Raw genomic sequence first — 26,057 nt, forward strand, 5'->3', positions numbered from 1 at the left:
AGCCCAGAGGTCTCGCTTTTCCTTCTCTGCCCAGGGACCCCTGGTGCTTACATGATGTATGGTTTCCTGTATTTTGCCTGTGCCCCTCCTTTCTGCCCAATTCCTGTCATTTGGCCTGCGTCCCCCTTTATCTGCTCATATCTAGCTATCTGCCTACTCCAAAAGTACCTCTGAATAATTTTTGAGTTTCCAAATTTTCCCCTCTGGTATTCCTTATGTTGAACTCATCACATCCACAAAATTCAGAGATGACATTAGCATAGACAGAAAGGAATACAGGAGAATCCCAATAGTTTACCTAAGAAATGAGAAAGAAGCCACAAAGAAAGTATGCAAATCTTTCATATTTCTTCTTCACTTTAAAGATTTCCTTTATTTTATCAACTCCACCACTTAATCCTATGAAGAGAAAAAGGCAAAAAAAAAAAAAAAAACTACAGAAGAGGAACCTCTCTCCCCTTCAGAGGACATGTGATCACAAGAGGATGAGGTAAATGCCTATTGTTATTTTTCCTTCTCTCTTTCTTCTCATCACTTGCCCATGAAATAGGCACTGTGGAGATAAAGATACAGAAGAGAAGAATAATGAAGACCCCTGTTTTCCTTTAGAAGGACCAGACAAGGGATCACCAGGAAACAGGAAAGTACAAAGCAGAGTGTAAGCAAGGAGGATCTCAGAAAGACACCTATAAATTTGTAGATAGTGAGCTTTCAGATATTAGAAACTATGGTAAGAAGACTGGAGTGCAACAATCTCTCTAACCAGAGAAAAGTCTTTAAATATCGTACCCTTCTCTTATGTCTTTATGAGATTAAATCTGCTATTTCTCCCATGACAGAGTTCAGAAAAATCTCTGTTCAGTCAGTAATGTGAAGATAACTAAATATTTTATTTTATAAATTGTAGTAATGACAATTTTTCATCTCTCAAAAGAGATGAAAATGATAAATACTTGAAATAAAATGTTTAATTTAAATGTTGGCTTGAGAAAAATTTTAATTTTATTGACCTTCAGTTTAGCATTTTGGAACATAGAGTAATAAATATAATTACAGTAATAATAATAAAGCTAACATTTATGAGCAAAAGTTAATTCTCACAACAACCATATGATGTAGATAATCCCATGAAGAGGATACTGAGATATAATTTTTTTACTTCCCCAAAGTTTCTGTCATATGCACATTGTGTTCTCATTAGAAGAGTGGCTTAGCAAGAATACATAATACTATAGTGGTGGCTACATGTTATTACGCATTTGTCAAAGCCCATAGAATGTACAACATCAAGAATGAGCCTTAGTGTAAACTATAAGCTTTGGTTAACAATAGTGTGCCCATGTTGGTTCATCAATTGTACCAAATATGCCACACTGATGAGGGATGATGAGGATGCTGAGTATATATGTGTGGGTGGGGAGGGCTATGTATGAACTCTGTATTTTCTGCTCAATTCTGTTGTGAACCTGAAACTACTCTAAAAGAATAAAGTCTATTAAAAAAAAAAAAACAAGAATACAGAAGCTAAATTTCTATTTGATGGGTAAAGCTATGTAGAAAATATAAGATTAAGTTAATATAAAAACTGAAGATATTAATTAGCTTTTTTTTTAATTTATACATTCTGTATTGTTAAGAGGAAACGATTCTGTACCTATTGAAAGAAAGAAGAGCAAAAAGAGACCATTAATGATATGATAACAAATTAAATTAGGAAAAGTGAAATCTTTAAACTTCAGTGGAGTTCAACAGAAAATCTCAGAATGTGGTTTGGCAATTAATACAGAACTTATGCTAAGTATTTTGGCTTAAAATATCAAAACAAACAACTTTAATCAAATAAGCATTTTTGAATGTTAGAGAAGATGTAAATTATTTTGCTTTTCACAGGACTCAGTATAGTGACTTTAAAATAATATTTTTGTGGAACACCTTAATTCCCAAGGTGGAATATTTTTATTGTCTATAAAAGTTAAATAAGTAATATGGTTTACATATGTATAAGGTACCATTCCTTAGGTAGAGCATACTAAGCAGAAATAACCAAATCAATTTTTACATCAAGTGACATGCTAAACTGAGAGTAAAATATGGCCAAGGTGATGGTTATAAAATACTGCTTCTATAATTTTAATAAAACTTATAATTTTGGAAACTCTAGTTACCTGAAAAAAGACATGACCACATATTCTTAGACATCTCCTGAAAGTATTGACACCTGAAGTCAAGGATACTCAAGATAAGGGCTAATGTCCAAGGTTCAAAGCAAAACTAAGAATTTGCTACCATGATTTGTCACAGCAAAACTAATAGCATGAGTGCTCCTGAATTCTGTCTTATGATGATAACAGTAAAAATAAATGTAAGCATTACTTTCTTTTTTCTATATTCATGTTATTTTCCCTTTATTGAAGTATAGTTGGTTACAATGTGTCAATTTCTTGTGTACAGCGTAACGTTTCAGTCATAAATATACACACATATATTGATTTTCATATTCTTTTTATTAAAGGTTACTACAAGATATTGAATATAGTTCCCTGTGCAATAGAGAATAAATTTGGTTTTACCTATTTTTATATATACTAGTTCATACTTGCAAACCTTGAACTCCCAACTTACCACATCCCACTCAATTTTTTCCAGTAACCATAAGAGTGTTTACTATGTCTGTGAATCTGCTTCTGTTTTGTACATGAGTTCATTAATGTCTATTTTCCTTCTTTTTTTAGATTCCATATATGAGTGATATTATGTGGTGTTTCTTTCTCTTTTTAGTTTACTTTACTTAGAATGATAATTTCCAGGTCCATCCATGTTGCTGCAAATGGCATTATTTTATTCTTTTTTTATAGCTGAGTAGAATTCCACTGTATAAATATACCACACCTTCTTTATCCAGTCATCTGTTGATGGACATTTAGGTTTCTTCCATGTCTTGGCTATTAAACATTAGTTCTGCTATGAACATTGGAATGTATGTATCTTTTTGAATGAGACTTCCTTCTGGATATATGCTCAGGAGTGGATTTGCTGGATCATATAGTAAGTCTATTTTTAGTTTTTTGAGGAAATTCCATACTGATTTCCATAATGGCTGCACCAAACTACATCCCCACCAGCAGTGTAAGAGGGTTCTCTTTTCTCCACAGCCTCTCCAGTATTTATCATTCATGGACTTTTTAATGATGGCCATTTTGTGGGTGGGAGGTGATGCCTCATTGTAGTTTTGATTTGCATTTCTCTGATAATTAATGATATTAAGCATCTTTTCATGTGCCTATTGGCTATTTGTATGTCTCCATTTGCGAATTGCTTATTTAGGTCTTCTACCCATTTTTGGATTGGGTTGTTTGTTTGTTTGTTTTTGTTATTAAGTTGTATGAACTGTTTGCATATTCTGAATATTAAACCTTTGTCAGTCACATCATTTGCAAATATTTTCTCCCACTCCATAGGCTGTCATTTTGTTTTGCTTATGATTTCCTTTGCTGTACAAAAACTTATAAGTTTAATTAGGCCCCATTTATTTATTTTTGCTTTTGTTTCTATTGCCTGGGTAGACTGTCCTAAGAGAACATTGCTAAGATTTATATCAGACAAAGTTTTGCCTATGTTTTCTTCTAAGAAGTTTATAGTGTCTTGTCTTATGTTTAAGTTTTTAAGCCATTTTGAATTTATTTTTTGTGTATGATGTGAGGGTGTGTTCTAACCTCATTGATTTACAAGCAGCTGTTCAGTTTCTCCAACACCATTTGCTGAAGATACTTTCTTTTCTCCATTGATTATTCTTAGCTCCTTTGTTGAATATTAATTTGTTTTAAGTCTGTGGGTTTATTTCTGGGATCTGTATTCTGTTCTGTCAATCCATATGTCTGTTTTTGTGTCAATACTATGTTGTTTTGATTACTGTAGGTCTGTAGTATTGTCTGAAGTCTGGGAGAGTTATTCTTCCAGTTTCATTCTTTTTCTTCAGTATTGACTTGGCAATTCTGGGTCTATTTGACTCCATATAAATTTTAGGATTATTTGTTGTAGTCCTATGGAAAATGTCCTGTGTAATTTGATAGAGATTACATTAAATCTGTAGATTTCTTTGGTCAGCATGGCCACTTTAACAATATTGATTCTTCCAATCCAAGAGCATTGTGTATCTTTCCATTTCTTTAAGTCATCTTTAATTTTCTTAATCAATGTTTTGTTTTTCTCTTCATATAAAATCTTTCACCTCCCTGGTCAGGTTTATTCATAATATTTTATTTTTTGGATGATAGTTTATTGTTAGGATAAATAAATGCAGTGATTTTTGTATGTTAATCTTGTATCCTTCTTCCTTGCCAAATTCTTTTATTACTTCTAGTAGTTTTTATGTGGAGTTTTTAGGATTTTCTATATATAGGATCATGTCATCCTCATATAGTGACAATTTTGTCTCTTCTCTTCCAATTTGGATCCTTTTTAATTATATTTTCTTTTCTGAAAGCTGTGGCTAGCATTCCCAAGACTGTGTTGAATAGAAGTGGTGAAAGTGGGCATCCTTGTCTTGTTCCAGATTTCAGTGGGAAGGCTTTCAACTTTTCACCTTTGAGTATTAAGCTGACTGTGGCTTTGTCATAAATAGCTTTTATTATGTCAAGATATGTTTCCTCTATACCCACCTTGGTAAGAGTATTTATCATAAATGCGTGTTGAATTTTATTGAATGCTTTTTCTGCATCTATTGAGATGATCATGTGATTTCTGTCCTTTCTTTTATTGATGTGGTGTATCCCATTGATTGATTTACCTATGTTGAATCATCCTTGTGTCTCTGGGATGAATCTAACTTAATCCCAGTGTATGGTCTTTTTTACATGTTGTTGGATTCTGTTTGCTTATATTTTGTTGAGGATTTTGTATCTATGTTCATCAAGGATGTTGACCTATAGTTTTCTTTTTTGTATCTTTGTCTGGCTTTGGTATCAGGGTGATGCTGGCTTCCTTAAATGAGTTTGGGAGTCTTCTCTCCTCTTCAATCTTTGGAAGAGATTGAGAAGGATTGGTATGAGTTCTTCATTATATGTCTAGTAGAATTCCCCAGTGAAGCCAACTGGTCCTGGACTTTTGTTCATAGGGAGGTTTTTTTGTGGCTGATTCTATTTTCCAGGTAGTGATCTTACTGTTCAAATGATTTATTTCTTCTTGATTCAGTCTTGGTGGACTGTATGCTTCTAGAAATTTGTCCATTTCTTCTAGGTTGCCTCAGTTTGTTGCCATAGATTTCATGGTATTCTCATGGTTTTTCGTATTCTCTGGCATTGGTTCTAATTTCTCCATTTCATTTCTTCTTTTGTTTATTTGTGTTCTCTTTCTTTTCTTCTTGGTGAGCCTGGTCAGAGATTTGTCAATTTTGTTTATTCTTTCAAAAAATAAGCTCTTGATTTGCTTGATTTTTTTTTCTATTTTTTTAATCTTTATTTTATTTATCTCCTCTCTGATGTGTATAATTTCTTTCATTCTGTTGACTTTAGTTTTTGTTTGCTATTCTTCTTCTAATTCTTTTCAGTGGTAGGTTAGGATGTTTATTTGAGATTGTTCTTGTTTTTTGAGGTAGGCTTGTATTGCTATGAACTTCCCTCTTAGGACTTCTTTTGCTCAATCCATTGATTTTGTGCAATTGTGTTTTCATTGTCCCTTGTCTCAAAGTATTTTTTAATTTCAGCTTTGATTTCATCATTGGCCCTTTTTTTATTTTTGTAGCATATTGTTTAGTCTCCATGCTGTCATTCTTTTCTTATTTGTTTTTCTGTGCTTAATTTCTAGTTTCATGGCATTTTAGTCAGAAAAGATGCTGAAAATAATTTTTATCCTCTTCAATTTGTTGGGGCTTCTTTTGTTCCCATGTATATGGTCTATCCTACAGAAAGTTTCTTGCTCCCTTGAAAAGAACATATATTCTGTTTTAGGGGGTATGTAATGTCCTAAATATATCAACAAATTCTAACTGTTCTATTTTGTCATTTAGTATCTCTGTTGCCTTATGATTTTCTGTCTGGAGGATCTTCCAATTATGTCAATGGATTGTTAACTTCTACTATTATTGTGTTCCCATCTATTTCTCACTTTATGTCTGTTACTATTTGTTTTATATATTTAGGTGTTCCCATATTGGGTGTATATATGTTAACAAGTGTAATAGTCTCTTCTTGTTTAGCTCTTTTGATTGTTAAATAATACCCTTCTTTATCTTTCTTTATGACCTTTGTTTTAAAGTTTATTTTGTCTGAAATCAGTGTTGCAACTCATACTTTCTTGTCATTTCCATTTTCATGAAATATATTTTCCATCCTCTCACTTTCAATATATGTGCGTCCTTCACTCTAAAGTGAGTCTTTTGTAGGGGGCATATAGTACATTCTTATTTTATTATCCAATCTGCCACTCTATGTCTTTTGATAGGAGCATTTAGTCCATTGACATTTATGGTAATTATTGATAGATATGTGTTTATTGCCATTTTGAAATTTGTTTTCCATTTGATTTGGTATTTCTTCATTGTTTCTTTCTTTTTCTTATTGTTTCTTTTTGTAGTTTGATAAATTTCTTTTGTATTAGCTTGGTTTCTCTTTGGGTTTTGTTACTCTTTTTTGTTTTTGTTGTATGCTATTGACTTGTGGTTACCCTGTTTTTCAAGTATATTAATCGATTACTATATCTGTTTTGCTTTAGAATGGTAGTAATATAAGCTCAAACACATCCTAAAAAGAATGAAAAAAAGAAAAAAAATCTGTTTTTTCTTTCTCTTCTCTCCTCCCTTTTACGATTTTGATGTCCTCTTTTAAATCTTCATGTTTGTTCTGTTGCAACTCATCATAGTTACATTTCCAATTACGTTTTCTCCTTTCTGTAGTTTCCTGCTCTTTTCTATTTAAAGTAGACCTTTCAATATTTCTTTGAGTGTAAGTTTAGTATTGCTGAATTCTTTTAGGTTTTGCTTGTCTGTGAAATTCTTTACCTTTCCTTCTACTCTATAGGATAGTCTTGCAAGATAGAGCATCCTAGGTTGTAGCTTTCTTCAGGACTTTGGATATATCTTGCAGCACCCTTCTGGCCACCAGTGTTTGTGTAGAGAAGTCAGCTAAAAGCTTTATGGGGTTCCCTTATAACTAACCTTTTTAAAAATTTTTGGCTACCTTTAGAATAATTTATTTTTCTTTAACATTGCCATCTTAATTATAATATGTCTGTGTAGGTCTGTTTGAGTTCTTCTTGTTTGGGACTTTCTATGCTTGATGTACTTGGATATCTGTTTCCTTTTTAGGTTCAGGAGGTTTTCAGTCATGATTTATTCAAATACTTTTTCAATCCCTTTTTCTCTTTCTTCTCCTTCTGGGACCCCTATTATGCATAGTTTGGTATGCTTTATATTATCCTATAGGTCCCTTATATTGCTTTCACTGATTTTCAACTGCTTTTCTGTCTGCTGTTCTGGCTGGATGATTTATGTTATCCTGTCTTCTAAGCCACTTATTCATCCCTCTGCATTATCTAGTCTGCTTTTGACTGCCTTTAGCTCAGCCCTTATCTCAGCCATCGAGTTTTCTGTTCTTAATTGGCTCTTCTTTATAGTTTGTTTTTATAGTATTTTTATAGTATTCTCTGTCTCTATTCATAGTCTTTTTCATTTCCTTCAGTGTTTTTATCACCCTTTTTTTGAAATCATGATCTAGGAGATTGTTGAGGTCTATCTTATTGTTTGTTATTTCTGGGGACTTCTCTTGTTCATTTAACTGGGAATGATTCCTCAGGTTCTTCATTTTACTTATATTTCTCTGGCTGTATGGATTTAGGAATATCAGTTATCTACTGTGGTCTTGAGGGCTTTTTTATTTTCAAAGTGGGAGCATTCCTTTGTAGACATTGCACATCTAATAATTATGTCATGAGGGCTGTTTTAATTATGGATTGTTGCCACATCTTTCTTCAAGTGTGTTGGTGGTTATCCCTTTGATTAGGAGTGTGGTTGGTGTTGTGGTGACCAGAAACTGCCCTGGTTGTTGAACAGGGCTTCATTTTTTAATGTAGTTGTTTTAGCCCTGGCAGAGGCTGGGTCTGCTTTCTAACTGTTGGAATACAGGCTTACACACCTATTTCTGAAGTATGTTATGTGATAGGCATGGTTGGAGTGCTTCAGCTGGAAGAAGAGCTACTGAGTATTCCTCTGCTGAAGATGTCAACTGGGAGGTGCCCTCTGTGGTGTTGTTCTGTCACTAGTTTTTTGGGCTTACACATTACTGTTTGCTCACACTGCCCTTGTCCCTTTCTCAGCCATGGGAGTGTCAGCAACTGGCCTGATGTCCCCCATGTTCTGTGCCCACTGAGTCACCAGTGCAGATCTGCTGATGTCAGGCACCAGAACCTGCCATACTAAGTGTACAGTCATGCATGGCACCTGGATCTAAGTTGTGCTACAGGGTCAGCACAGACCCCTTCTCCATGTCCAGATAAGCTATGTAGGCCTGCTGTAAATTCTAAACCTGCCCACATTGTGTGCTAGGAATCCACTACATCTTAGAAGAGTAGGTCCACAAAGTCACCAGCTGAGCAAATCCACCCCCTTTGCCTAGGTCTGTAAACAAATCTCAGTAAGTCTTGCCTATGAATTTGTAGGACTTTTAGGTATGAATTCATGTTTCAGCCCTGCCTCCACTGGGAGCCACACATCAGGAATTGTGATGACTGTGACTGATCCTCACTTCTTTTCTCATGAAAATGCACTAACAATGGTGCTGAGCAAGCCCTCTGGGCTAGGATAGACAGCAGTTATGGCTCAGCTCCATTGTGCACCTCCCTACCTTAAGCGCCAGCAGTGTTGCTTTTTTATGGGGGGGTCCCAAGCTGTTCTGTTTTGCATACATTCCCAGCCACAGCCCATACCACACTCCAACCCCTTTAGGCTGCCTCTATGCAGCCAGTCACAGCCCTCTTCCCAGGCTCCATAAGTCACCAAGCTCATCACCAAGCTCCAGCAGTCAGTCCCAGACCACCCCTGCCAGCTTGCATCTTGGGCTGCAGATCACAGGGACACTTTGTACCAGTTTCTCTCAGTTCTGTGTGCCAATCAGCTGTTGTTTTCTCCTCCAAGTCTTTTAAGCCCCCTTTCTGTTCCCTCTGACTTCCCCACTGGAGATGGGGTATCCCAGAATAAAGGTGGTTTCCCTCCTTTGCTGCTCTCTCCCTGCAGAACAAGTCCCACACCAATTTCCTTTTCTTCCCCCCCCCTTTTTTTTTGTGGGGAATCCTCTTGTATTTAGAATAAGAGATATTCTTCCAAAGTTCAATAGGCATCCTGTGTGAATGGATGGGTCTGTAGATGTAATTCTTGGTGTATTCATGGGAGTGAGTGAGATATGCATCCTTCTACTCTGCCATCTTGGCAGCCCCCTCTTACATTCACATTCTTACCATAAACTCCACTATCTAAAAATAAGAATGAGTTTTTGTACATTAAATAACAATGTGACAAAAAAAAAAAAAACACTGCATGGAAACTAGCCCTCTTCTAAAAGTGTTTCATCTGTATAAACTTTGATTTATTGTTTTTTTTAATTAATTCAGTACTGATTTGCATAGTAGGGAACTGTAATGGTACAGAGTAAGGTCTCTAAATTCTGTTGTGTGGAATAGGAAATGTTGGCAAATAGACAAAGTGGAATTTGAGGGACACACTAACCTGATTTGATTAAAGATGGTGACATAAGTATGGGTAACAATAAGCTTTGACAATATAACTGAGATTCTGATCATATGAAAGTCTTTGGTGTTTTGGTGCAGATTTTTATAATTTTGACTGAAGGTTAGGGGCTGACTTTTATAGTGGCAATCAGACTTAGAACAAATGCTGGATGCCTCAGGTATAGCACAGACTTCGGGTCTAACAACATTGTTTGCTTCTGGGTAACACTGCAAGAACTGAGGAAGACAGCCAAGGAAGGATCACAGAAGGCTACCCAAAAGTTGGCCAGATGATGTTCTCAGGAATGCTGGCTGATCAGAGTCAGCAAACAAACTGCAGAAGCTTGGGTTGCAAAAACCTAAGAGGCAAAAGTCAATGACATTGATTTCAGTGCAGACAATTATTTTTAACAAGCATGGATTTTGAGCAGACATAGCCTGTCCAGCTCCCAGGCTGCTGACCTTGAACTACAGGAATAACATTTGGTTTAACCTTATAGATGAGGCTGAGACTTACCTAGATCACTTTAGATATTGGTTGATAGAACATAATCTTTACCTTTAAACCTCAACATACCTGAATCTTCCATAGGAAAGAAGATTAGGAAATCCTTCTTGAAAATTTTTATTGTTAGCTTAAATAAGCGTCTTTTACTGCTCAAATTCCATTTTGTTTGGGCTGAGAAGGGAACTTTGGATGGAGCTAACTGGATTCACATGTTTAAATGCCCTTTCCTATATTCTCAATTTTTATCTGTATTGCTTATCCTTTACAGCATAAAGATAATCTTCTTAATGTTAAACTCATAAACAAAGAGAGTAAAGCCACTATAGCACAGGAATAAACATGGATATTCACATGAAGTGTGGAAGTTATGTCCATTTATAATTTACAATGGGGGCTTGGAAAAACAGGGAGCATAAAGAGGATATAAAAATAAAAAGAATCTGAATATACTGGATGGGAATAAAAAGAACTTATATAAAGTATTGACTGGAGCTATCACTACTGTTCATTTGTAAAACTTGAGAGAAAGAGGCAAAGTATCTAATGTTGCTCTCTGAGGGAAGAGAGAACATGCATAGGGGAATTCTCCTAATACTGTTATTTAAAAATGTGTAGTAGATGGCGGAGTAGAAGGACGCTCGCAGGTCACCCTCTCCCACAAATACACCAAGACCCACATCTACAGACCCACTCAGCCAACCAGAGCACCTGTGGAACTCCGACAGAACATCGCCCTCTCCAAAAGATAGACGCCAAAAATCTGGTAGGAGAAAAGGAAAAAAGAAAGAACAAAAGGCAAAGCAGCGCCGGACGGTCCCGCGGGGAGGGAGCGGCAAAGGAGGACTGGCGCTCGCTCGCTGGGTCTCCCCTCTCCAACTGAGAGGCCAGCAGGACGGAGGGGGAGCCTCCGAGGCTCGGATCTGTACACAGCAGACCTTGACTAACAGAACTAAGTTAAATGGGCACAGAGCGTCCCCCCGACAGGCAGCCTGAGACGCGGCCAGCAGCGGCTGGCAGGGCCAGGCTGCACAAGCCGGGCGGAGGACGGGGGCGGCTGCACAGAGGCAGCCCCTGGAGAACGCAAGGGGCTGCGCGCCGTGGCTGTGGGTGCACAGGGCAGAACAACCTGGGCCCTCCGTAAAACAGCAAGGTTGATGTGCTCTCCGAGGAAGGGTGCACACCCCCATCTCTGAAAACCCGCGGAAAGTTTTCGGGGGAAGAGAGGCGGGGCTCAGGCACAGCCGCCATATCCTCCGGCGCTGAGCACCCAGGCGGGGGCGGGGGCGAAACCTGCATCGGCGCGGAAGGGCTTAGCAGCCTCAAAGGCCAGACTGAGACTGGCCTGCAGCCCGGGTCAGATAGGATCCTTCCATCCTGGTCCCTCAGAGAACTTGCTCCACAAAGACAAACAAGGAGCTGGGTTCTGGCTGGGAGCAGGGACAAGGCTGTCCCTTGGTCTTCCCCAAGCCCACCTGCGGAGCCCCGACCAGGGCAGAGGGCGGACCAGGGCGGAGCGCGCAGCCGCACAGAGCAGCGGAGCTACCCGCGGCGCAGGTAGAGAGCGGCCCCCGCCTTTCGGGCAGGAACACAGCCCCTGACCAAGGTGCTGGGAGGGGGCAAGGCCCGCCCTCCTACCCGGCCAGTCTGCAACATCTGACTGCGGCATCTGGAGGGGCAGCGACCCGCCCGCCCGCAGCAGAGGAGAGCTGCACCAGACCCAGTGTTAGGAGGAGGCGCGATCTGCTTGCCGACAGGTGCTGGGAGCAGCACAGAAGAGGGCGCCAATGGAGGGCCTCTGAAAACAGCAAGCTGAGCTTCCAAAACAGGACGAAGACAGAAATACTTCACATTAAAAGCACACAGACTCCAGGAGAACACCGACAAACCCACCCCCCTCCTTTTTTTTTTTTTTTAAATCTTTTTTTACCTGTTCTATTTTCTATTACTCTCTTAATTTTTACTTCTTAATTAATTTCTATTTCTCTTGGGTTTTGATGTCCTGTTATTGATTAGACACAGGTTTTAAATACATCTATTCATCTTCCCCCCCCTTTTTTTTTTAAATCTGTTTTTACCTGTTCTATTTTTTTTACTCTCTTAATTTTTACTTCTTAATTCATTTCTATTTCTCTTGGGTTTTGATGTCCTGTTATTGATTAGACACAGGTTTCAAATACATCTATTCATCTCCCCCCTTTTTTTAGGTAAATGTTTTAAAAGGACGTCTTAACCCGATTAATACTTTGCTTCAATTCATTCTTCTATTATTCATTATATACTGTTTTCAAACCCTCTTTCTCCCTCCTTTTAAAATTCTTTACCTCTCTCTCTTATTTTTCCTCTCTTTTTTTCCTGAGTTCTATTCCTAAATAAGCATTAGATAGATAAAATCCTTAAGAGCCAAAATAAACATCTGATATTTCATAAACCACAGTGCCAGAGAGGTATGAGCAAGATGAAGAAGCAGAAAAACCTTTCCCAATTAAAACAACAAGAGAAATCCCCTGAAAGAAAGATCAACAAAAAGACATCGATAGCCTACTAGCTTAAGATTTCAAAAAAGGAGTGATCAAATTGCTGAAGGAAATAAAAAAGATAGCGTTTATAGATATAAAATATGTCAAAAATGAAATTGAAGCTATAAAGAAGAGCCAAGTAGAATGGGTAAACTCATTGACAGGGATGAGGAATGATCTAATAGCTGTGCAAAGCCGACTAGATAATGCAGAGGAACGAATTAGTGATCTAGAAGACAGGGCAATAGAAAGCACCCATTCAGAAGAACTACAAGAGAAGCAAATAAAAAATAATGAAAATAGCATAAGGGACTTATGGGATAACATAAAGCGTCCCAATTTTCGCATAATAGGGGTCCCAGAAGGAGAAGAAAGATCAAAGAGGATTGAAAAGGTTTTTGAAGAAATCATGACTGAAAACTTCCCAAACTTAAAGAAGGAATCAGATATCCAAGTACAGGAAGCTCAGAGGGTCCCAAACAGGAAGAACCCAAATAGACCCACACCAAGACATATCATAATCAAGATGGCCAGAGTCAAGCATAAAGAAAGGATTCTAAAGGCACCAAAAGAAAAGCAAAGAGTAAGTTACAAGGGAACCCCCATAAGGCTCTCAGCTGACTTCTCTACACAAACACTACAGGCCAGAAGGGAGTGGCAAGATATATTCAAAGACCTGAATGAAAAAAAGATGCAGCCTAGGATCCTTTATCCAGCAAGGCTATCCTTTAGGATAGAAGGAGAAATAAAGAGTTTCACAGACAAAAAAAAAGCTGCAGGAGTTTAGCAACACTAAACCCATGCTAAAAGAAATATTGAAAGGGCTATTCTAAATAGAAAAGCAGCAGGATGCTACAGAAATGAGAAACTCACAACAGGAAAGGTGATAACTCATGAATTACAAATAAAGTAAACATGAAATTATAAAAGAAGACATACAAATCACTGAGAGTGGGAGAGGGAGGCAGGGAAATATAGAATATCTTTTCCTTTCTTTTTTAAATTTTTTTAACAGTAGGATGGGTTTGAGATCATGTTACTATCAGTTTAATAAAAACAGTTATAGTAATGGGTTAATAGATTTAAAAAAAGGGTAACCACAAGCCAAAAACTTACAAAGGAGTCACAAAAATTAAATAAAATCCATGAAAATACAAAGGAAAATTACCAAACCACAAAAGGAAGAAGAAAGGAACAAAGAGGATATACCAATTCAACTGCAAAGATAAGTTCAAAATGGCAATAAACACACATCTATCATTAATTACTGTAAATGTTAATGGACTAAATGCTCCAGTCAAAAGACATAGAGTGGCAGACTGGATAATAAAGCAAGAACCTTCAATATGCTGCATACAAGAGACCCACTTTAGGGAGAAGGACACATATAGATTGAGAGTGAAAGGATGGAAAAGGATATTCCATGCAAATGGAAAAGCCAAAAAAGCAGGTGTTGCAGTACTGATTTCAGACAAAATAGACTTTAAAACAAAGGCCATAAAGAAAGATAAAGAAGGACATTTTATAATGATTAAAGGAGTGATACATGATGAGGATATTACACTCGTTAATATATATGCACCCAATATAGGAGCACCTAAGTACATACAAGAATTACTAACAGAGATAAAGGGGGATATTGATGGGAATACAATCATAGTTGGAGATTTTAACACTGCATTAACATCACTAGACAGATCTTCCAGACAGAAAATAAACAAGGCAACAGAGAAATTAAATGCTACAATAGAAAAACTAGATTTGGTGGATATTTTCAGAGCATTACACCCCCCCAAAATAGGATATACATTCTTTTCAAGTGCACATGGAACATTTTCCAGGATCGATCATGTACTCGGGCACAAAAGAAACCTCAACAATTTTAAGAAGATAGAAATTACCTCAAGCATCTTTACTGACCACAATGCCATGAAACTGGAAATCAACAACAGAGAAACAAAGGAGAAAAAAAGGAAAGCATGGAGATTAAACAATATGTTATTGAAAAAACAATGGATCAATGAGGAAATCAAAGCTGAAATTAAAAAATACCTTGAGACAAATGATAATGAAAGCACAACCACTCAAAACCTATGGGACACAGTAAAGGCAGTGCTAAGTGGGAAGTTTATAGCGATACAGGCCTTCCTCAAAAAAGAAGAACAATCTCAAATAAACAATTTAACCCACCACCTGAATGAATTAGAAAAAGAAGAACAAAAAGCCCCAAAAAGCAGCAGAAGGAAGGAAATAATAAAGATCAGAGAGGAATTAAATACAATAGAGATTAACAAGACCATAGAAAAAATCAACCAAACCAAAAGCTGTTTTATTGAAAAAGTAAATAAAATCGACAAACCTCTGGCAAAACTCACAAAGAAGAAAAAAGAGAGAGCACAAATTAGCAAAATAAGAAAGGAACATGGAGAAATTACAACAAACAAAATAGAAATACAGAATATCATACGAGAATATTATGAAAAACTATATAGAACCAAACTGGATAACCTAGAGGAGATGGACAAGTTTCTGGAAACATACTGTCCACCAAAACTGAATCAAGAAGAATCTGAACACTTGACCAATCCGATCACTAGAAAGGAAATAGAAATAGCAATTAAAAACCTCCCTATAAATAAAAGTCCAGGACCGGACGGCTTCACCAGGGAATTCTACCAAACATACAAATAAGAACTCATACCAGTCCTTCTCAAAGTCTTCCAGATGATTGAAAAGGAGGGAATACTCCCAAACTCATTCTATGAAGCCACCATCACCCTGATACCAAAACCAGGCAAAGACACTACAAAAAAAGAGAATTATAGGCCAATATCACTGATGAACATAGACGCCAAAATCCTCACCAAAAGTTTAGCAAATAGAATCCAACAACACATAAAAAAGATTATACATCATGACCAAGTGGGGTTCATCCCAGGGACACAAGGCTGGTTCAACATACGCAAATCAATCAATGTAATACATCACATCAACAAGAAAAAGGACAAAAACCACATGATCATCTCAATCGATGCAGGAAAAGCATTTGATAAAATTCAACACCCATTTATGATAAAAAGTCTCGCCAAAGTGGATATAGAGGGAACATATCTCAACATAATAAAAGCTATATATGACAAACCTACAGCCAGCATAGTACTCAATGGTGAAAAACTCAAAAGCTTCCCACTAAAATCTGGGACAAGACAAGGATGCCCACTATCACCACTCCTATTCAACATAGTCCTGGAAGTCCTAGCCACAGCAGTCAGGCAAGAGAAAGAAATAAAAGGGATCCAAATTGGAAAAGAAGAGGTAAAAGTGTCATTATATGCTGATGACATGTTACTATATATAGAAAACCCTAAAAGGTCCACACAAAAGCTACTAGAACTGATTGAAGAATTCAGCAAGGTAGCAGGTTACAAAATTAACGTTCAAAAATCAGTTGCATTTCTTTACACTAACGATAAATCAACAGAAGAAGAAAATAAAGAAACAATCCCCTTTAAAATAGCACCCAAAGTAATAAAATATCTGGGAATAAATCTAACCAAGGAGGTGAAAGAATTATACACAGAAAACTATAAACCATTGATGAAGGAAATTAAAGAAGACTTTAAAAAATGGAAAGATATCCCATGCTCTTGGATTGGAAGAATCAATATTGTTAAAATGGTCACACTGCCCAAGGCAATCTACAGATTGAATGCAATCCCTATCCAATTACCCAGGACATATTTCACAGAACTAGAACAAATCATAATAAATTTTACATGAAACCATCAAAGACCTAGAATTGCCAAAGCATTACTGAAGAGAAAGAAAGAGGCTGGAGGAATAACTCTCCCAGACTTCAGACAATTCTAGAGAGCTACAGTCATCAAGACAGCATGGTATTGGTACCAAAACAGACATATAGACCAATGGAACAGAATAGAGAGCACAGAAATGAACCCACAAACTTTTGGTCAACTCATCTTTGACAAAGGAGGCAAGAATATACATTGGAATAAAGACAGTCTCTTCAGCAAATGGTGTTGGGAAAACTGGACAGCAGCATGTAAAACAATGAAGCTAGAACACTCCCTTACACCATATACAAAAATCAACTCAAAATGGATTAAAGACTTAAACATAAGACAAGATACAATAAACCTCCTAGAGGAAAACATAGGCAAAACATTATCTGACATACATTTCAAGAATTTTTTCCTAGAAGAAATAAAATGAAGTATAAGGAAATGGGACCTAATGAAACTTACAAGCTTCTGCACAGCAAAGGAGACCAGAAGTAAAACAAGAAGAAAACCTACGGAATGGGAGAAAATTTTTGCAAGTGAAACCGACAAAGGCTTGATCTCCAGAATATATAAGCAGCTCATACGACTCAATAAGAAAAAAATAAACAACCCAATCCAAAAATGGGCAGAAGACCTAAACAAGCAATTCTCCAAAGAAGACATACAAATGATCAAAAGGCACATGAAAAAATGCTCAATATCACTAATTATCAGAGAAATGCAAATCAAAACTACAATGAGGTATCACCTCACACCAGTCAGAATGGCCGTCATTCAAAAATCCATAAATGACAAATGCTGGAGAGGCTGTGGAGAAAGGGGAACCCTCCTACACTGCTGGTGGGAATGAAGTTTGGTGCAGCCACTATGGAAAACAGTGTGGAGATTCCTCAAAAGACTAGGAATAGACTTACCATATGACCCAGGAATCCCACTCCTGGGCTTGTATGCAGAAGGAAATCTACTTCAGGATGACACCTGCACCCCAATGTTCATAGCAGCACTATTTACAATAGCCAAAACATGGAAACAGCCTAAATGTCCATCAACAGGTGACTGGATAAAGAAGAGGTGGTATATTTATACAATGGAATACTACTCAGCCATAAAAACCAACAACATAATGCCATTTGCAGCAACATGGATGCTCCTGGAGAATGTCATTCTAAGTGAAGTAAGCCAGAAAGAGAAAGAAAAATACCATATGAGATTTGCTCATATGTGGAATCTAAAAAACAAAAACAAAAACAAACAAACAAAAACAAAGCATAAATACAGGACAGAAATAGACTCACAGACAGAGAATACAGACTTGTGGTTACCGGGGGGTGGAGGGTGGGAAGGGATAGACTCGGATTTCAAAATTGTAGAATAGATAAAGATTACACTGTATAGCACAGGGAAATATACACAAAATATTATGATAACTCACAGAGAAAAAAGTGTGACAATGTGTATATTTCCATGAATGACTGAAAAATTGTGCTGAACACTGGAATTTGACACATTGTAAAATGATTATAAATCAATAAAAAAAATGTTAAAAAAATAAAAATAAATAAAAATGTGTAAAGTCAAAATTAACCACTCTCTTAGAGATTTCTGCCAGTCGAGTTTGTGTTCATATTGACATATCTCATCTTGTTTTCTCTGAATCTACAGTTTTTTTTCAAATTCTGAGTCTCTATTGTGGTCATTGGAATCTGCAGGATTGATGTTATTTTGCAATACTGGGTTAACATTTTGGGGGGAGTGAAAAATTCTACTTGAGATAACTGCACTCGGGTTTGGAAACTGACCTATTTTCAACCTTTGAAAGGGGGTGGTGCCGAAGGTGAAAATTCAAGTGTCTCTTTTTAACTCTTTGAACTCTTTAAAACATAAGACTTAATGGACACTTTTTACTAAACTGATTAAACTTTTAAGATTTTTGAGGGAACCACACTAATTTCCAGGGGAAATAGCTGAAGAAGCAACTTTCAGGAGTTTGAGTCCCCCTAACCAACAAGAACATCTCAGTATAAGACTGAGCAGAAGGTGAAATTATAATATACTTAAATTTCTTTACCTTTTTAACTCAAATATGGTTAAACATTGATTTCAGATTTTAATTCCTTCATGTTTGACATTATTATATTTTGAACTGCAAGATAATTGCATTTTAGACTCCTTTTCCCCAGGAATTTGGTTAGGGATTTTTAATTAAAATAAGAGGACACCTGATGGTTGACATTTTGCTGTTGGAATATCTTAACATTATAATTTGGTGCCTTGCAGCTCCTTTGATAGACTATACTGAGCAATGCAGTTTGAAAAGTTTGTGGTGGGAAATTGTAACATGTATAATTTTGGCTTTGGATGTATACTGACTTTGAAGAAAAAGCTAGTTAACATATTATTCTGACCTATTTTCAGAACTATTTCCACTGTTTACCAGTGGTCTCAGGAGAAAAAGTAAAGGAGCGGTGGATAATATAGTGAACATATGTCTAATAAGCTGTGGGAGTCCACTGATGAAGATGGCTGCATTGCTGATTGATAATGTCTAAAATGATTAAGTCAATAGGCTTGGACTAGAAAAAGCCATGGAATGTTTTAGGGGAATATTCCATTCTACTACTGAAATTTCCTTTCATACAGAGGAATTTCATAAGAATAAAATACCATGGGGGAAAAAGTATTTTATTTATGATAAGTTAATTGCTACTACAATTAGCAGTACCTCCAAATTTCAATGCCTTAACACAATAAAAATTTACTTTTTACTTAGAAGAAGCCAAAGGCACCTTTTGAGGCTTTGCTTCATACAACAGTTCTGGGACCAGAATCCTTCAATCTGTAGCTGCAATCTCTTGTCAAGTTTTAGGATCCTCTCTAACTCAGCAGGTGAATGGCAAAGTGGGAGGTGTTTACAAGCCTGGCCTAAAATTGACAAAACTACTTTTACTCACATTCCATTAGCCAGAGTTTGATCACAGCAACACAGCTCATGCAAAAGTGGCTGAAAAGATGCCTTCTAGTTGTGCATTGAGGAGGAAAGGTAGAACATGAATTTTATTGAGGAACAACATGCTCTCTCACAAGAGGTGATTTGTCACATAACTGTGCAAAAAAATACCATGCAGACGTAGCCTCTTATTATTCAGTTTTCATTATGATTTGGAGCCAAGTGTCTGGAGTATGACTACCTGGGTTGGAACTCCAGTTTCACCATTTGCAGACTGAGTGAATCAGGGCAAGTCACATGACCTCTCTAAGGTTCGTAATCCATTATAGGGGGTGATAATAATGCTTATTTCATAGAATTGTTGCAAATATATGCATTTAATCTTTTCAATGACTAGAATAGTGTCTGCTCTGTAATAGTGTTATATACTTGGGTTGGATTAGATGGTTTATCTTATAAAATAGCTTTTCTTTAGATGTGTTTTTCCTTTATGTCAGTATATAAACTCAATTTTTATAAGTGTCCTATGTACATATGAAATGTGTATACAGTCTGCAATATAATACACTCTTTGAATTAAATCTCTATATCAATCAGAACCTTAAGTATTTTACTTAATTATTCATTCTTCCATATCACTCTGATAATTAATTTGATTGAATATTCTCTTATAATTTTATTATTTTTCTTAAATGAAAGTTCTTTAATTTCTAAGGAATTTTATTTCAATTACTTTCTATGTGCACTAGTGTATATATAGTTTTATATTTGATATATCTTCTTCATATGATACACCTTTTATATTACATGCCTCCTCATTATGTTTATTTTTTGTAATCAAATTCTATCTTGAAAACATATATCATTTATTTAATATTGCTGTATTTATTTTCTCCTTTCTTTTTAGTTATACTTTCTAGTAACTCTTTGTTTATTTTTTACGTATCCATCTTTCTGAGTTTTTTGTAAAAATCATATAATCAAGTTTTGCATGTTAGCACAACCTGTCATTGCTTTTAATGAGATAACCTATCCCTCTCAAATTTCTTCTAATTCTAGTTATGAATTGTTTTTGTTTCCAATATAATTTGCTTCACTATTAATTTTACTTCATGTTTTCCCTTTATTTTTTGCTAGTTTGGTCAAATTTTATTCAAATTCCTTATTTTGTCATTTTGATTAATTTATTACTCATCCTATTTACCCATGCTAATTTGTAAATTCTTGTATGGTTATACCTTTTACTGTTTACCCCTTACATTGATAGTCATAAACCAAAAAACTTCACTAATCCTACATAAAACTAAGATACCATGCAAGATACTGAAAGAGTAGGAAACTAACAAAATGGCTTCTCTGATGCTAAAGCTGTTTGCTAATTCATTCTGACTTAAAATTTTTGAAATTCCTTTTTGTCTTTTCTCTGACAAATTCCCATCTCTCCTTCACTTGCTCAGCTGCTTTTGTGCTGAGCAGCCCCAAACTTTCCAATACACTCTCCACTCACTATGCATTCTTTACACAGAATAGCTTATCCTTTAACCCAGAAGCTGTGCTCCAGAAAGGTGGTCATTGGATGATAGCCTCAGAAGAATGAACAGACTGTTAGAGCAGTCAGATAGCTAGATGTAAGCAGAGAAGGGAGGGACACAGGCCAAATGCAGGGAACCATACATCTTGTAAGCACCAGGGATCCCTGGACAGAGAAAGAAAAGCAGGACATTTTGGGCTGATAAGTGTTCACACCTTTTGGGGTGATGAGCGGCCTGGAGACTGATAAAGATAAGTGAGAAGAGGCAGGAATTTCCAGTGTCCTAATGTAACCTTTTGCTCATTATGTCCTCATTTCAATAAAATTAGCCTTGCAGATTAGAAGTACCCATCATGCACTGATGTCACAACACTTTTGATCCAGACTAAATAAGGACAAAAATACCTCCTCCCTTTGGGAAGGAGGATTTGGGGTGATAATCAGGGAATATGATGCCAAACCCTTCTTTCCCCACTGAATATTCTGCCTATTCATTTTTACACCCTGTGTAACTACCTTGCCAAGAAACACAAGGCAGCCACTCACCTGAGCCTGTCTGCTCTCCCCTTGAGAGTGTACTATCCATCTTTTAATAAATTCTCATTTTACTTTTTTAACCACTATGTCTTGTCTCTGAATTATTTCTGGGATGGGACAAGAGCCTGGAACACCAGTTACATCCACTGGCAACAAGACCATCTAGTTTCTCCATGACACCAGGTGGATTCACAAAGATTAAGAAAAATACATCACTCTGGAAAATACCCTGCTTGTTGTCACCTTTCTGTTCCATCTATCTTTTTTATAAAACCTCAGGACCCCAACCGCAAGATGAAGTCATAGTCTCTAAGGCATTAGCCTACTGTGACTCCCTTTGCCTTGCAAAGCAACAAAGCTATTCTTTTTTAATTTTCCCAAAACTCTGCTTACAAATCTCAATTCAGATATCAGAGTACAGTGGTCAGTTTTTTTTTTTTTTTTACAACAATACTGTGCATCTTACTCAAATTATTATTTCCTTGTTGCTTTCCTCAAATTTAATTGGGGGTAATTTTATGCTCAGATTTTCTTTTCTTTCTTTCTTCCTTTTTTTTTCTATCCTCCCTCTCTTTCTTTCCCCCTTCTTTCCTTCTTTTTTTTTTTTCCTTCTTTCTTTCTCCTTTTTCATCTCCTTCTTTCTTTCATTTGTTCTTTTTTTCTTTTTGTTTATGGGCTTTTGCATATTATTCTTCAAAACATCAAGTCTGTTTAGGTATGAAGTAGATGTCTTTTCATCTTTATAAACCTATATATTACACTCCTGGGTAAACATGATAGTATATTTTCAGTTACCCTTACAACTAAAAGATTGAGTATAGACCAGCAGGTACCCCATTTATTATATGGGATTGGGACTCCATCATGCTTCTGGGAGCACAATGCATATTGTTACTGAGTCCAAACTTGTTCTGCTCACTGCACAGCAGGTCAATAAATCAGGAGATAAGGTGTTGGGGCATGGAATAATAACTTTATTTGAAAAGCCAGCAGACTGAGAGGATGGCAGACTAATGTCCTGGAGAACCATCTTCTCCAAGTCAGAATTCAAGCTCCTTTTATACTAAAAAGGGGAGGGGTGTGACTGGTTGTTGCAAACTTCTTAGTAACAGAATCTTTTGTTCTTGCAGCTGTCCACATAGGTCAGATCACAGTGTCCCTGTAAACCTCCAATAAAACAAATATTATTTTCTACTCTGCAACTTTTTTATCTTTATATGAAGGGAAAGTGTTATACCCTAAAGTCAGAGCCTTGAGAATAGGCTACCCTGTATATTTTAGACTCTAGGCAACATTCTTTTACAAAAGGTGCAGAACCAGCATGACTAAGCACAGGAAACAAAGCACAGGGTTAGAGCCAAAGGAATAAATCTAATATGGAGTCAGACTTACTCATCCTTACTACAATATCATGTGCCCAAGTTGTCCCTTCAACATTCCCTTGGGTCTGACCTTTACTTTAGAGTTGTTTTCTACAAGCCCATAACATCTATCCAAGAGGAAGAAACTATCCTTCTATGCACTTATAAATTTTTAGTGCAGAATAATGATGGCACAATGTGGAAAAAGGATGACTAAAGATAAATATTCTTAGATGCCCTAGACTCTGTCTACTTTCCCCAACACCTGAAGATTTGTTTTTTTGACACATATGTAACCTTCATGGTATGCCAGCAGAAGGAGAACTAGAAATAGTGTAGTTAAAATATTTGGGTCCTGACTTCCTAGCTAACAGGCAGGTAGTTAGATATGAGCAGACAAAGGGAGACATGGGCCAAATAGCAGAAAACCATACATCTTTTGAACAATGGGAGACCTTGGACAGACCAAGAAAAACAGGAACCTTTGGATTAATAAATAACCATACATTTTGGGTTGATGAGTGTCCAAGGAGGTGAAAAAAACTGAGACCAGACAGGAATCTCCACCATCCAAATGTAATCTTTCACTCATTATGACCTCCATCCAAATGTAACCTTTTGTTTATTATGGCCTTATCCAACCTCCTCATCAAGACTATATAAGGACAAAAAAATCCCTCCTCCCTACCTAGGGAGGTGGAGCTGAGATGGAGATCAGAAAAAATGACCCCAAACACCTCCCTGCCAGTGAATATTCTGCCCTTTCATTTTACATCCATGTAACACTTGGGGCAGCTACCCAACTGGGTCTGCTTGCTCTTTCCTTGACGACATACTATCTATCCCTTACTGAACTCTTGCTGTGCTTTCTTGACCTCCATGTCTCATTTCTGAATTCTTTCTGGGATGAGACAAGAACATTCTCACTGACAATATTCCCACACAAGCAGCTTTTCATCCTCTGAGAGCTTTTCATTAGATGAGTTACAGCTGGTAGAATAAAACAACAGGAATATTATCAAATCACCTTATGTGCTTGAGGTTCTTTAACACAGAAAGTGTGTTTTTTGAATTTTTCAGTGTAAAATTTATTCAAGTGTCCTTGCTCTTTTCATCACAAGATTAAAGTCTGTCTTTTTTTAAGAGATATTCTATAATACTAATTTTTTCTAATTATATGTTCTAGTTATTCTCGCTTTCATCAGTTATTTTTTTTTCTTGTGTGTGTGTGTGTGTGTGTGTGTGTGTGCATATGTGTCTGTGTTTTAATACTTAAATTTTCTTTCTTATCTTCTTTTTTTTGTAAGTTAGATTTTTCAAGTCTGAATCTTCTATCATTCATATTCTTCAAAACATTATATTTGCCTTTTTTTCATTTTATAATATTTGCCAAGATTTCTAAACATTTCCTGACTTTTTTCTTTTGAGGTAAATGTTTATGTTGCAGGACTTTAACATGTTTTTAATTTCTGGAGCATTTTAATTTTTGTCTTCTGTTTATTTTACTGATTTTTGCTTGTTTGTATTTATTTTGTTATTGTTACTTTTGTTGATATTAAGTGTTAATTGGCATATTTATCTCATTTTTAAGGTATTTTTGAAAGATATGTGTATCTATAATTTTCAAATATCATGAAGTATTTGTCTGAAATTTGTGTTTTTATTTTTTATAATTCATATTTCAAAATTGTTTTCATCAGTATGCATTTATGAATTTAAAATTTATTATATAAAATTGTGGTTGTCTTATTTATGGTAATTTCTCATTTTATAAAATATCTGGATACTTATTATTCTGATATCTATAACTTATTCAGTGTTCAAGGGAAAATATTATCTCTACTTTCAGCATTTTCCCCCATTTTGATTAAGACTTTAATCTATTTGTCAAGTGGCCTTCATAGTGTGTAAAAAGTTTAGCCTTATCATTATTATTTTTTTGGTGAATCCACTAGTAATTGAGTAGAGTCAAATAACTATCATCTTTGTTCATCATTTAGAAAATAGGCCTGTTTAGCATTAAAAATATACACTCTGCCCAAAAATAAGCAGTTTACTCTATCAGTTCTGAATCAAGCTCTGTTCATTTGTTTTCTCAGCCCTTCATTCAATGTAATTATTACCAAATTTCTTAAGTACAAGGCAATCTAATTGATCCTGGAAATACAATGATGAGCAAAGAATGAATTTTGTTCTCATGAAAATCAATCCCTATGATATCTAAAGGAGAATAGAAAATCTTTTTAAACTGTGTGCATTTTAAATGGATAGGTGGGAAAATGTGTTAGGAGGGAATGTGCCATCCTTGACAGCTGGAGGAAGGTAGACATAGCTAAAACACACGGATCTACTGAAGGTATGATGTGTGAGATAAGGTGAGATCTAGACATACAGGGATTCATAAACCATTTTAGAAAAAAATGGAAACTGTGGCAGCCATCATTGATTGCCAGTTATCCATTCTACGGCTATGTTGTAATAACAAAACAGAGTAAAGACTTTGTCCAGTTTTTCTTGTAGGATGAATTGATCATGGAACTAAGTACTAGCTAATGACAGTAAGACAAAGTACATGTGCAAAATATAGAAACTTATTGAAAACTGACTTAGCTGTGAGGGACACATTTTCTTCCATCAACTCCCTGGAATATATGTAATTGCTGGTGCTACATCAGGCATTTTGCATCATGGTTTTGTGGAAGGCACAAAGTACTGAAAATGGTAGAATAGAAAATAAGAATATTGTTTCTTTTTTATTTATTTATTTATTGAAGTATAGTCAGTTTACAATGTGTCAGTTTCTGGTGTGCAACATAATGCTTCAGTCATACATGAATATACAGATATTTATTTTCATAATTATTTTCATCATAAATTACTACAAGATATTGAATATAGTTCCCTGTGCCATACAGTATGAACTTGTCATTTACCTATTTTATATATATATATGTATTAGTTAGTATCTGCAAATATCAAACACCCATTTTATCCCTTCCCACTCCCTTTTTGCCCTGGCAACCATAAGGTTGTTTTCTATGTCTGTGAGTCTGTTTCTCTTTTGTAAATAAGTTTACTTGTCTTTTGTTATTAGATTCCATATACAAGTGATATCATATGGTATTTTTCTTTCTCTTTCT

The 26,057-nt window shown here is 36.1% G+C and overlaps 1 long non-coding RNA gene across 1 annotated transcript in view; it reads left to right on the forward strand.

Annotated features, from left to right (window-relative positions):
* The window catches only part of LOC116668730, a 73,788-nt gene that overhangs the window by 15,716 nt on the left and 32,015 nt on the right, over nucleotides 1-26,057 (forward strand). Inside the window, exon 3 of the long non-coding RNA XR_004325972.1 lies at nucleotides 366-490. This is a non-coding gene — a long non-coding RNA (uncharacterized LOC116668730). The remainder of the gene's footprint in view (nucleotides 1-365; nucleotides 491-26,057) is intronic.

This window comes from Camelus ferus, chromosome 14 (genome assembly GCF_009834535.1).
Source record: "Camelus ferus isolate YT-003-E chromosome 14, BCGSAC_Cfer_1.0, whole genome shotgun sequence".
Classification (NCBI taxonomy): Eukaryota; Metazoa; Chordata; class Mammalia; order Artiodactyla; family Camelidae; genus Camelus; species Camelus ferus.